At 36.4% G+C, this 14,793-nt stretch overlaps 1 protein-coding gene and 1 pseudogene across 2 annotated transcripts in view; both read right to left on the reverse strand.

Annotated features, from left to right (window-relative positions):
• The window catches only part of PRKG1 (protein kinase, cGMP-dependent, type I), a 1,720,113-nt gene that overhangs the window by 165,897 nt on the left and 1,539,423 nt on the right, over positions 1–14,793 (reverse strand). The window lies entirely within an intron of this gene.
• LOC102829227 lies at positions 1,486–2,375 on the reverse strand (annotated as a pseudogene).

The following is a 14,793-nucleotide window of genomic DNA, read 5'->3' on the forward strand; positions in this document are numbered from 1 at the left end:
GGAAACCCTATACAGGGTCGCTATGGGTCGGAACCGACTCGACGGCACTTAACAACAACAACATAACTACTGCATACTGATTTTACTATATAAATCTGGACTCCCAGACAGTGGTTTTCAACTTTATCCAAACATGCAACATAGAAATTCTCAAATATTTAAGTCAAAGGGAAGGTAACATTAATAAGTGTAATAAAATAACAAGTAATGAAAGTTTTCTTTTAATCCTAGAGGAAAAAGCAAAAGGATGAGAGCTTGTAATGCAAATTGGAAAACAAGATTTTAAGTAAATGTGACTGACATTGAACTCTTTAACGTTGCTACTCCTTAAACCTGTACATGGTAGACAGACCTGCAAACAGTGAAAGAACAACAGAGAATATATAAAACTGTGCAGGAGCCCTGACGGGGTGCACTAGGGTAAGCACTGGAGTGCAAGGTCTTTTGAATCATAAGGCTGGCCACTCAAACTCACCTGCCGCTCCTACACAAAGTCGCCATGAGTCAGAACCAACTTAAAGGCACTTAAGAAATTTTGAAGATAATTAAGAGTGATAACTTAAGTCTGAAATATAAGAAACAAGAAGAGATAAAGAATACAGATACAGTAATCTGTTGGTTTTTTGCTTTTTTAAGTTACATACAAATATAAAGTTAATATTTCACTCTTTAGAGAAATATTAACTCTAACTTTGTCTCATTTCTTTGAACTATGCAAGTGATTCCCATTTAAACAAATCTTTAAAAGTTCTTAATTATTAAAACAAGCTTCTTAAGCTGCACCTTGATGGGGTTCAATTAAAAGCTTAGAGGCAATACCAAGGTTGTTGTTGTTGTTATATGCCGTGGAGTTGGTTCCGACTCATAGCAACCCTGTACAGGGTTTCCGAGGCTGTAAATCTTTACGGGAACAGAAAGCCTCATCTTTCTCCTGTGGAACAGCTGTTAGTTTTGAACCGCTGACCTTGCGGTTCGCAGCCTGATTCATAACCACTACGCTACCAGAGCTCCTTAATACCAGGGTTATTGTAGTGATTTATAAGCAATTCATTTATAAGCAATAATGAAATTTGCTATCACTGCACTCACATTATTGTAATGAAAAAGAGACTCATCATCAATTCACTTCTTCAAGAAAAATTACATTGAAATAAATGGTTACTGAAAGCCTTTAATAACATGGAAAATAAATTTAAATGCATTCCAATACAGAATAGAATACCCAGTGTCTTTATATAAGACTTTGATATAATGAGTATGGTACTGTCTTTGTCTGTGAATGATTTTATCCACAGTGAATTTAACAGTTTTTTAAATACCATGAAGGTGATTATCATTCGATCTCTTACGCATTTCTGGAGAACTTGTTAGTAACTTTGCCAAAAAAACTCATTTAAGGTAGTTGTGCTTTTAGTAACATTAGAACAATCCGGCACTTAATATGAATTTTCAGATTGTCACAATAATTAAGAAACATTTTATAAACTAGCTGCAGTTTTCAGTAGCTGTATTTATCAACCACATAACAGAATTGTAATGTTCTCCTAAGCCATATGCACATCTCATGTATTTAAACATTAATGATTTTTAAAAAATATTCCTCACTAACTATAATAGGAGGAGGATCTGTCTGTGTTACACCTATTGGCGTTTTTAAATGTGAGTGTGCTTAGCTCAAGCTGACCTCCTGATGTTGCTGTATTTACATCATCACAATACTTCCCAAAACTTGCTAGCACATTAGGGTCTGTAATGGGGTTGTTTTTTTAAATGGCAGCACGTTTTCCACAAGGCTTTGCATATAATTCAGCAGTTTGACTTGTTTAGGCAGCCACGGTCAGAGGGCAATCCTGGTCCTTCAGCTGTTCTCCTATGGCTCTATACATACATACAGTGGCCATCAGATGGAATCTGTTTAATTTCCAACTGCCTGTATGTCAATATTTGAGCAAGTTTTTGACTTTTTATGTGTCTTGCTCCAGATAAAGCCTCAATTTCAGCTTCTGATATCGTTTCTTCCTACTCCAGGTTCCAATGCAGTTTCCCCCACCCCACCCCCACCCCCTTTAGTGCTTTTGATATCTAAGGCTGCTGATTCTCAAGAACCAAGCTTGAAATGTTAACGGCAACAATCTATTTTATTCTCCTTATTTGTAAGATTCCAGTTCCTCTCTCTGTTTCTAGTCCATTTCTGCTTCCAAATTAGCAATATTTTCTATGAATTGCTTCCTTCTCTTTTTGTCATTCCTGGGAACAGCATTCTTCAAACCTTGGATTTTAGCTTGCAACTCCTTCTCTTTGCGATGCCTTCTCACCTACTGCTCCTCTTCATCAAGCTCCTCCATCAAGATGATCTCCATGACAACCAGACAGCCCAGGACATGCATTGGAAGAAACCTGTACCACTGCAAATATACTTTATATCATGAGATTTCACCTACTGTATGTATGTGTAATACAAAAAAAAAAAAAAGATAGATTCTTCAATAAATAAAAAGAAAATATATATATATATTGCTATTGTTGCTAAGTGCCATTGAGTTGGTTCTGACTCACAAAGACCCTGCATAGGGTTCTTGAGGAGTGATTGGTAGATTTGAACTGCTGACCTTGCAGTTAGCAGCCTAGTGTTTATCCCAGAGCGCTATACCAGGACTCTAAATATACACATATACATACTAAAATCATCATAAAAAATTACTGAATAAAGCCAGATGCAGTGGCTCATGCAAACATGTTAGTAATGAATGAAGGCACAAAAGGCAGGTTTATTTCAAAAGTCCAGATATTCATATAATTAAAGCCCTCACTTATAAGATTTCCACACACCAGGCATTGTTGTATACAGTTTGTATGTTACAAAAATCCCCAAAAAAGTTATTATCTCTGTTTTATAGTAGAAGAAACTGAGAAAACAAGAGGTCAGATAACTGGACTAAAATCAAATAGCCACCAAGTGTAAAGACTTGCCTGGATGCTCTTCATGCTTTCTCTAAATACACCCCGAATCTATCTCTCCTGTTCAAATCACTATGCACTGAAGATACCCATCAAATCCCTGGTGATAGCTGAGATGTAGTTGTTGTTGTTGTTAAGTGCCGTCAAGTCGATTGCGACCTATAGCGACCCTGCATAGGGTTTCCATGGAGTAGCTAGTGAGCTTGAACTGCCAACCTTACAGTTGAAACAGCTTTGCAGTCTGTTGCATTAACCCACAGCACCACACAAGGATGTGGTAGGGAATTCCAAAGTGCTGTAAGAAATTATATTTTTAAATTGCTTTAATCTTAACACATGTAAATTGGTTTTTGTGTTCTGACTATTAAAATAGAAAATAAGAATGGTTAGGTCCTGAAAGATAGCTTTTAGATTTAAATATAAATGTTTCTTCATTGTTGCTGTTGTTAAATGTCATTCAAGTTCTGACTCATAATGACCCTATATAGAGTTTCCAAGGAGCAACTTGTCAGTTTGAAGTGCTGACCTGTGGTTCAAATCAACCTTGCAGTCGAATACTTATTCCTACAGCACCACACCAGGACTCCTGTCGCTTTATTAGTCTCAAATATACTTTTATTTTGAAAACCCACAGAAAAGAATTTGGTACTCCAACTGGAGGAGGTTGGAATAATTGTTACCTTAGGTCCATGAGTAATGGGTGCGTATATATAGGCCGGGTGACTAAATTGCTTGGCTGAATACAGACCAGTTGCCCCAAAGTAGATTCCACCTCATAGAGACCCCATGTGCATCAGAGTAGAACAGGTTTTCAATGGCTGATTTTTCAGAAGTAGACCCACCAGATCTTCCTTTTGAGCATCTATGGGGTTACCAGTCTAGCACTTTAACAGTTGTACCATCTAGGGACAACAGGTTCTTATCTAAAATTAGAAAAATGCTGCATTTAGACAAACCTCCTAATATCAGATTGATGGGTTCATATTGTAAAGCAAAATACAATCTTTCTTTTATTATGAAAACATAAAGGAGTTCTGGTAGCACAGTGGGTTATGTTTTAGGCTCATAACTGCATGGACAGCAGTTGTAATCCACCAGCTGCTCCTCAGAAGAAGGATGAGGTTTCTGCTCGTCCAAAGATTTACAGTCTTGGAAACCCTCTATACGGTTGCTATGAGCTGGAACCAACTCAACAGCACACATCAGCACAGCATGGAAATATATGTGGTATTTGCTTAATTTTAGGTTTCTAAAAATAATAAGAAATATTAAGTACAGAGAGTTTGTTTGTCGAAGATGACTATAATTTTGCAGTATGTATATGTTTGTAATCCACATTTCCTAATATCCATTTCTGACCTCTACAATACCATGATGTTATCAATACAATAAAATACAGCACAAAGGTTATGATAAGATATTGACAGAGAAAACAAAGAGTATTATGTAATAAAAAGAAACATTATCTTTCATTAGCTTTCAATATTTTATATATTTGTTGTTCTTGTTAAGTGCCGGCACATCGGTTCCAACTCATAGAAACCTTGTATAGGGTTTTCAAAAGTTCTTAGACATTAAAACACTAATTCTGAGAATTCAAACAGAAAATAAAACGATCCTCCCTTATATCTAATTCAGCAAAAGAAGCTTTAAACTGGAAGATAAATTACCAAAGAATAAATGAGTAAACTGGAGACAGAAATTTGATAAAAATGAAGACATTTTAACATAAGAAATTACCTTCAGTTAATAAGCCTATTTACAACTCCATAGACCACTTTTTGAAAATATGACTTGAAATTTCTATGATCACATTTTGCTAATGTAAAATATTACAGTTTTAAAGGTAAAAATCTTCTAATCCTGACTATGATTTTTTTTGAAAGTTTTTATTGTGAATTAAGGGATAGTTTACATGGGGGAATATTGGCTTTACATTAATCCTATCTTGTTTCCTTTCATTGCAATGATTACAATTCCCTGCATGTATCATCAAACAGCCAAAGGGTGCTCCCCGCAAGCCTGTCCACTGGCCATCAATACATAGGCCCTCTCCCTCCCAAAGTCCAGAGTCCCCAGCCATTCTACCTCTCCATGTCATCATCCCTGCCTCCATCTCTGCTGTCACACATTTTTTTTTTATAGGGTTCCCCACTCCGCTCTTTTCCCTTGATGTACCCCGGGTCGTCCACTCCTGGAATGCAAGATCAGCCACTCCCCTCCTTTTGTTACAAAACCTCTGTCTACCTTTACATTTGCAACACTCACAATCAGTCCTGATAGCAATTATTTACTATTGAACCACAGGAGTCTTATCCCCATCTCCTTTCACCAGCCTGGTCCAGACAGGTTGGAAACCACTCATTAGAGATTCTACCTTCCCCCACACCCTCTGGAACCAGGCTTCCTCTTCAAAGCTTGTAAGCCAGTCACTTTGTACCTTTGTAGCCCTCCCATTTGGGGAAGCCAATGTGTAAGTTGCCCATGCCTGTCAACCCTGTGTATTGAGGAGGTGGGAATGATCCTCGCAGTAAAGAGTCATTCCCTCTTTTAAGCTACTACATCCATAAATATACATTAAATTCATCAGATTGCAGCAGATTACTCTTTTTTTCCTTTTCTTTCTTCTTCTATTCGAGTTCTGGTCATCCAGCCATTGAAGCCAGGTAAAATGGTTACTATCTGCAAGTATGGGTGTTCTTGTTCACCTCTCCTCACTTCACATCAGCTGGCCGCTTCACTCTCCGCTCTAGTCCTCTATGGCCATATCTGTCCCTGGGCCCAGGAGTCCCTAGATCTTGCCATACTGCTAACTAATCATGTCTCAACCCAGGTTGACAGTAGTCTATTGAATGTGGTCAGACTTAGGTCACAACTTCATTGCTGTTTTTCCCCCACTTCCCCCCTTATCTGTGACCTACATCAAGACAACATGCCTGCTCATGTATTCCCTTGCGAGTCTTAGTCTTGGAAGGGGGTTTACCCTGAGGGGACCTGACCACTTGCCTTGATGGCTCCTGAGCAAACAACTTGCTTGTTCTTGTAGTAATCAATCAGACTGCCATTATTGTTTTTTTATTTTTCCCACTGGTTTTTCTTTCAAGAAGTATCTTCTGTTCTACCCATTCCAGGCTGGTCTGCTTGTCCTTTCAAGTGGAAATTTCCCACCTCAAAAGGTTCTGGATGAGGATCAGGATTTCACCTATGGTCTTATGTAATGAAGCCTCCTTCCCTGGGCACGTTGTAGCCCCATTTTAGGTATTTCAATCAGTTATAAGCAGAAGACAGACTTACAAGCTTTCTATGGAGATATTTCTGGCTATTCCTTTCTCTCCCCCTCAAAAGTATATCTTACAATAGTATATAAGGGAAACCAAGACTCAAAAAGACAGCAGCCAAGCATCTTAACATTATTTCCCCTCTTTTACCCACTGAAACCCTGTTTCAATCCCTGTAACCCATAGCCCTGTTGTTCCAAGGTTGTACACACATCATTATTTATCTCTGACCCACTTAGCCCACGCAAGCCTGCCTAACTTTCTTCCATCTGCCTTGTTCTTTCATTCCCTTCTCCCTTCTAATGTATTGACTGCCACATACCCCCAGCATCCAAACTATCCTGTGTCTATTCCCTATCCTGTGTTCCAACTTTCCCTCCTTCCCCTCACTCCACCCCATACATCCAGGTAACCAGCAAAAAAAAAAAAAATTTTTCCCCTTTTAGTGTGGGTACTTTTTCTTAATCTTTCACAATAATGGTCCTAATGCAGTATTTCTCCTTTTGTTACTAACTAATCTTATTCAGCATAATGTCCTCAAGGTTCATCCATGTTATGCAGTGACTTGCAGCTTCCTTGTTATTCTTCAAGGTAGCATAATATTCCATTGTGTGTATGTACCACAGTTTGTTTATCCATTCTTCAATTGATGGGCACTTAGCCTGTCTCCATTTTTTTTGCTATCCTAAATAGCGCTGCAATGAACATTGGAGTGCATGTATCTACTCATGTTATGGCTTGTATTTCTTGTGTATAAATGCCAAGTAGAGGAATTGCTGGATCATAAGGTATCTCTATTTCCAACCTTCTGAGGAAGCGCCATATTATTTTCCAGAGTGGTTGAATCATTTTGCAATCCCACCAGCAATGTAGGAGTGTCCCAGTCTCTCCAAATCCTTGCCAGCATTTATTGTCCTCTACATTTTTCATCTTTGCTGTTATTGTTGGTATGAGATGATATCTCATTGTTGTTTTGATTTGCACCTTTCTAATGGCTAGTGATCATGAACATTTCTTCATATGTTTGCTGACTGCCTGGATCTGCTCCTTGGTAAAGTTTCTGTGCCCATTTTTTTTTTTTAATTGGGTTATTTGTCTTTTTCTTGTAGAGGTGCTGTAGTTTTCTATGTGTTTTAGAAATGAGTTCCTTGTCTAATGTGTCGTTCAATAGATTTACTCTTTTGGTGAAGTTTTTTAATGCACATATGTTTTCAATTTTTAGTATGTACCAGTCATCTATTTTGTTCTCTTTTGTGTAATTTTTAAAATGTTTGGTAGTCTGTGTATGCCCTGTAGTAGGGACCTCACATGTGTCCCTATTTTTTTTCACTGATGGTGTTTATAATTCTGGGATTCACATTTAGGTCTTTAATTCATGCTGAGTTGGTTTTTGTATAAGGCATGAGATAAAAGTCTTGTTTCAATCTTTGCATATCACTTTCCAATTCTACCAGTACCATCTGTTGAAGAGACTATCTCCTCACCATGCAACATACTTAGGCACTTTGTCAAAAATCAGTTGGCTATATATAGATTGGTTAATTTCTGGGTTCTTGATTCTGTTCCATTGATTAGTGTATCTTTCATTGTACTAATACCAGGCTGTTTTGACCACTGTAGCCGTGTAGTAGATTTTGAAGTCAGGGAGTGAGAAGTTTCCAGCCTTATATTTCTTCTTAAGCAGTGCTTTGCTTATCCTGGGTCTCTTTCCTTTCCATATAAAACCTGTAATTGTTTTTTTCCATCTATTTGAAGAACGTTGTTGGAATCTGGATTGGGATTGCATTTTATGTGTAAATTGCTTCAGGAAGTATTGACATTTTCACAATGTTGAAATATACTATCCAGGAGCATGGTATGTTCTTCCACTTTTGTCTCTTTTGGTTTCTTGTAGTAGTGTTTTGTAGTTTTCTTTGTATAGATCCTTTGTTTCTCTGGTTACATTTATTCCCAGATATTTCATCCTTTGGGTGGCTATTATAAATGGTATTGCTTTCATAATGTCATTTTGAGCACTGTCATTGTTGGTACAGAGGAATCCAACTGATCTTTGTATGTTGATCTTATATCCTGCCACTTTGCTGAATCTTCCAATGAGGTCTAGTAGCTTTTAAACTGAGTCTTTGGGGTTTTCTATGTATAGGATCATATCGCCTGCAAATAGAGTTTTATTACTTCTTTGCCAATTTGGATGGCCTTTAATTTCCCTATCTTGATGTATAGCTCTGGCTAAGACTTGTAGCACAATATTGAATAGGAATGGTGACAAAGTCATCCTTGTCTGGTTCCTGTTCGGAGAGGGAAGACTTTCAGTTTCTCTCCATTGAGAGTGATGTAGGCTGTAGGTTTTGTGTATATGCTCTTGATTATGTTAAGGAATTTCCCTTCAGTTCCTACTTTGTTGAGTGTTTTTATCAGGAATGCATGTTGGATTTTGTCAAAGGCCTTTTTTTGCATCAATTGATATGATCATATGGTTCTTGTTTTGTTTTGTTTTCTTATTTATATGGTGGATTACACTGATTGTTTTTCTGATGTTGAACCATCCCTGCATCACTGATATGAATCCTACATGATCATTTGGTTCTTTTGGTTTGTTTTCTTATATATATGGTGGATTACATTGATTGTTTATCTGATGTTGAACCATCCTTGCATCCCTGATATGAATCCTACTTGATCATGATGTATTATTTTTTTGATGTGCTGCTGGATTCTGTTGGCTAAGATTTTGTTGAGAATTTCTTAATCTATGTGATGAGGGATACTGGTCTACAATTTTCTTCTTAGTGACATCCTTCCCTGGCTTTGATATAAGGGTTATGCTTGCTTCATAAAATGTGTTAGTAATTTTCCATCCTCTTCTATATTCTGGAATAATTTGAGTAGAATTAGTGACAGCACTTCCCTGAATGTTTCATAGAACTCACCCATGAAGCCATCAAGGCCGGGACTTCTTTTGGTTGTGAGTTTTTTGATGAGCTGACAGATTTCTTTTTTTGTTATGGGTCTTTTCAAGTTTCCTACTTCACTCTGTATAAGTTTAGGTAGGTCATGCTTTTCTAAACATGTATCCATCTCTTCTAAATTTTTTAATTTGTTGGAGTACAACTCTTCATAGTATTCTGTTATTATCCTTTTGATCCCCTTTGGTGCTGTTGTGACATTGCCCATGTGGTTTCTAATGCATGTTATTTGTGTCTTCTCCTTTTCTTTTGTTAGGTTTGCCAATGGTTTGTCAATTTTCTTAATCCTTTCAAAGAACCAGCTTCTTGTCCTGTTGATTCATTCTCTAGTTTTTCTCTTTCATTTATTTTAGCTCTAACCTTTATTATTTCTTGTCTTTTGGTGACTGTATGTTCCTTCTATTGGTCTGTTTCTAATTGTTCAAGATGCGGTGTTAATGTAATAATTTTGGTTCTTTCTTCCTTTTGGATATGTGCATTTATTGCAATAAATTAGCACCACTTTCACAGCATCCCAAAGATTTTGGTGTGTTGTATTTTCATTCTCTTTTGTTTCTAGGAACTTTGTGAGTTCACATTTAATTTCTTCTATTATCCAGTCACTTTTCTGCAGGGTGTTACTCAAGTTCCATGTATTCAACTTTATTTCCTTGGTCGTCTTATTGTTGATTTCTAGTTTTATGGCATTATTGTCTGAAAAGATGCTTTGTAGTATTTTGATGTTTGTAAATTTATGGAGGCTTCCTTTGTGACCTAACACATGGTCAATCTTGGAGAATGTTCAGTTTGCCCAGGAAAAGAATGTAGATTGTGCTGTTGTTGGGTTGAATGCGCTGTATACATCTATGAGGTCAAGTTGGTTGATTGTGCTGTTCAGTTCCTCTGTAACTTTGTCGAGTTTCTTTCTGGTTGTTCTTTCCCTTTTCAAAAATGGCATATTAAAATCTCCCACTATAATTGTAAATTTGTCTATTTCTTTCTTCAATTCTAGTAGGGTTTGCTATATATATCTTGGTACTCTTTCGCTGGGAGCATAGATATTTATTATGGTTATTTCATCTTGCTCAACTGACCCTTTAATCATGAGATAGTGTCCTTCTTTATCTGTAATGGTGGTATAAAATATACAATAACCATCTTTTTATATAATTTTATTAGTATTACACAAACACACACACAAAAGAAAATGATATTTACCTAGCAAAGGTTTTTAGAATAAATTTCCTTTCATTGAGCAAATCCCTTTATCTTTTAAATTGATTTTTTAAAAATTTAACTTACTTTTATAATCGAATAATTTTTAAACCAAGAAAAGATATTTTTAAAATTACCTGAATTCTCTAACCATAAATAACTAATAGTAATGGTGGTCGTGGTAGTGTGCCGTGGAGTCTGTTCCAACCCATAGCGACACAGTGTAGGGTTTCCAAGGCGACACTGTGTAGAGTTTCCAAATCTCTACATGTTTCCAAATCTTTATGGGGTCCCATAGCGACACTGTGTAGGGTTTCCAAATCTTTATGGGAGCAGAAAGCCTCATCTTTCTCCTGCAGGACAGCTGGTAGTTTCACACTGCTGACCTTGAGATTAATAGCCCGATTCATAACCAATATACCACCAGAGTTCCTTAATATTAGTAATATATTAATGTATTTCTTTCTACATAATTTTCTGCTATGTCTATTGCTATTTATGGGCCTTGGTAGCATAGTGGGTTACGAGCTGGACTGCTAACCTTAAGGCCAGTATTTCAAAACTACCATGGAGTCCTGGTGTGGCACTACAGAATAATGCACTGGACCACAAGGTCAGTTTGAATCACAGGTATAAACAGCACTTAACAACACCAAAGTCATTCCTCAGAAGAAAGATTAGGCTTTCTGCTCCCGTAAATATTTACAGGCTCAAAAACCCTATACTGGGTTTTTGTTATGAGTCAAAACCGACTACACAGCACTTAACAAAAACAAGAAGCTATAGTAATCAAATGTTATTGTTGGTTTAGTGTCGTACAGTCAGTTCTGACTCATAGTGACCCTGTATAGGGTTTTCAAGGAACTGCTCGTGGGTTTGAACTGTCAACCTTGTAGTTCACAGTCCAGTGAGGATCCTAAACTGCTACAACAGGAGGCCATAGTCATCAAGTAGCTATGGTTTAATATCCTGATTCTTAATGTTGTATCACAAGTAATTACTTTTATTGTAAACAAATCTATAGGCAATATTTTAACTGTTGAATAATCATTTATGACATGGACAAGTACCATATATTACCTATCTAGCTATACATACTCCCACTTCCATGCACACACACACACTCATACACATAAAGACACAGATGAAGGGGTTGTGGTTTGAGTACAGATGTCTATATGAGGCAGCTTCCAAAAGTTCATCAATAAATGGAGTTGAAAGATAATGCAATTTTTCCAGGAACTTTTTGAAGCTCCCTCATATTTGTACTTTAGATTGTGACTTAAACATGTGGGACTTCTTTCCAAATTACAAATAATGAGGATTATAATATTAACTTTTTAAATTGGAACTGTGTGTCCTTTTTAAAATGTCTTTATTTAGAAAACAATCCTAGCCAAAGGAATATAGTACATTTTGAAATATGAGACAAATGCATCCTGCTAATATTTTACATCTCCTCAAAGATTAGCCAACCATTATAATGAAGAGTCTTTTAAAATACAGATTCTCAAGCCATGTGAATAAGCCCTATCATTGTCTGTGTGTATTTGCACTAAACAATGAATAATTTAGGACATTCTGATGAAAGTATGAACTAATTAGTATTTCATTTTCCCTCTCACAGATAATGTCAGAACACCTGCCATCTGTGCGGTCTCTTACCAAAGAGACAGTTGGAAAAGTATTACCATCAGTATCAGATGTCTTCTAAAATATTTATTATTCCTATGTCATTTCTGGACTAATAAAGGATAAGATTTTTACTGTTGTTCTACCTGAAAGGGATTATAATAAGATATTTTGAAAACTTTAGGAATTGACTGGGTTGTTGTTGTTATATGCCCTCGAGTGGGGTCTGACTCAGAGACCCTGTATAGAGCTTTTGAGAAGATGCTCTGGGTTTGAATCACTGACTTTGTGCTTAGAAGTCCAGTGCTTATTCTACAGCACAGTATCAGGGTTTTAAATCACTGGTGCTGATTTTAAATATAGAGGTGATGAGATAAATCATTAAATTATCTTTTTAAAATAAACTCAAAATTTAAATACAAATTTTGTTTTAGCAAAGTATAATAAAAGTCAATATATAATAAACTCTATACCTAATATCACGGAGCTCTAGTAGCGTAGTGGTTACGAATTGGGCTGTGAATCTTAAGGTCAGCAGTTCAAAACTACCAGCTGTTCCGCGGGAGAAACATGAGGCTTTCTGCTCCCGTCAAGAATTACAGCCTCAGAAACCCTGTACAGGGTCACTATGAGTCAGAACCGACTCCACGACACATAACAACAACAACATACCTAATATCATAATAAACAAAGGAAGCATTATTACTGAGTAAAAAACTTTAACATACTCAAGCTATGCATAAGGCTCTTACCTTTTTGATTATGTTATTTCTCTTGACTGTGAAATACAATTTTAGAAGACTTGTCACAAGTTTAAGGGGCATAATCCACAAGAAATAAGAGCCAAGACACATATGCACGTCACCTTTCATCCCAGCACTATTCACAACAGCAAAAAAGATGGTTGTTGTTGTGTGCCATGGAGTTGGTTCTGACTCATAGTGACTCTGTATGGAGTTTCTAAGGTGCAGCTGGTGAGTTTGAACCACCAACCTTGTGGTTCAAACTGACCTTGCAGTCCAGCACTTTAACCCACAGTGCTATACCACGACACCAGCAAAAAGATGGAGGCAGTTTAAATCACCATCAATGGAAGAATGAATAAATAAACCTTGGTACAAACACAGAATGAAGTACTATACAAAGTTGAAGAATATCAATGAATCTGCAAAATACTTCATAACATGGATGAACCTGGAAGGTGCTATGCTGAGTGAAATAAGTTAAACAGAAAAGGGATAAAACTGTATGAGACCACAACTGTAAAAACTCAAGAAAAGGTTTTCATACTAAAAGAAACATTCTTTGATAGTTACTGGGGGTGGGAGGGAAGGGAGAGTAATTCATTGGCTAGAGAGTAGACATATGTTAACTCAAGTGACAGGAAGGGGAGGGCAATATACAAAGAGAGGGAGACTGACAAAGAAATGATGAAGACAGGTGAAGACACAGGGAAGTATGTAAGGGCTAAAGGGGATAGAGATAAATAGTGATACATACACAACCTTGGAACAATAGTGTTCTGTGTGTAGATATAGGGAAAGACATAGGCTAAATGGGTAAGGGAGGAAAAGTGGGATATATACAAGTGTTTGAAAAAGGATATTTATACATGGGTCACCACATGGAGAAAGTGGGGCAACTAACTGTTGTTACATAGAGAGGATCGCAATCATTGAGATGAAACAAAGCATAATATTTGTTGGATGTGAAACTGATGATCTTGGCTGTGAACCCTCATTCAATTCACAATTTAAAAAAAAAAAAAGAAAAGAAAAAAGTTTAAGGGCAGAGTGTGCTAAAATATTGACAGTTGAGTAACAACACATAAAAAGATAGGAAACATTTTTTTTTTCAATGTTGGTACTTCCTATATATTCGTAAAATTGAGGGGAAGGAATGAAACAGAAAAAAGAGGAGGAAGGAATGAAGACAAGAGAAGATGACAGAGGAGAGAAGAAAAAACAAAGTGATGGAGTAAGGAATGATGCTCTTCCTTCACAGACGAAGATATTTACAGAAATTTTTGTTAAGAAATGTGTCAAAAGGTTCTATTTCTTATTCTAGGAATTCTGTTACCTTTGGAACATCATGGTGAGTGTAGCTCAGTGGGTATAATAATTTCAGTTATTAAGATGTTTTCATTATTTTGCAAATATATCTTCTGAAGGGAGCTGATTACTCGGTGGTATGTCTAAAAAGCGTATAATTTTGTTCTTCAGTTGTGATATGATGGGACTTCATCCACAGGTAAATAGGCTTTTAAATTATTAGAAAGGAAATCCAAATGCAGAGATCTGCATTACTGTGCTGGTAGGAAATAACAGGATGTGCATATCACTTTTCAAATACATCACCTTTTATCTTCATATAATGTAATTAATAACAACTACTATTAGTTGATTTAGTCCTCATCTCTGTTCACATTCAAGCTATATACAGATATGTTATATATACAAATACTTAAAAATAGAACCTTTTCAAATTCAAAATAAGGTAATGTGTGGGGGTATGTGAAATTTCAACACTATTTATTTTTAATGGTCTTTGTCTTTCATGATTACACTCGTAAATAGGAAGGTATAATCTGCTTTTAGCAGTTAAATATCATAAATTAAAAGGAGTTAAGAAACAAAGAGTAAAATCTTGAAATGGAAACTACTGCAAATCCTTCCATAGCACTAAGCAAAATGTTTGGCAAGCATTACTTTAATTCTTGAAAAAACCTTCTAAACTAGAAAAGTATATATTATTATTATGTTGTT

This window comes from Chrysochloris asiatica, unplaced genomic scaffold (assembly GCF_000296735.1).
Source record: "Chrysochloris asiatica unplaced genomic scaffold, ChrAsi1.0 scaffold00003, whole genome shotgun sequence".
Classification (NCBI taxonomy): domain Eukaryota; kingdom Metazoa; phylum Chordata; class Mammalia; order Afrosoricida; family Chrysochloridae; genus Chrysochloris; species Chrysochloris asiatica.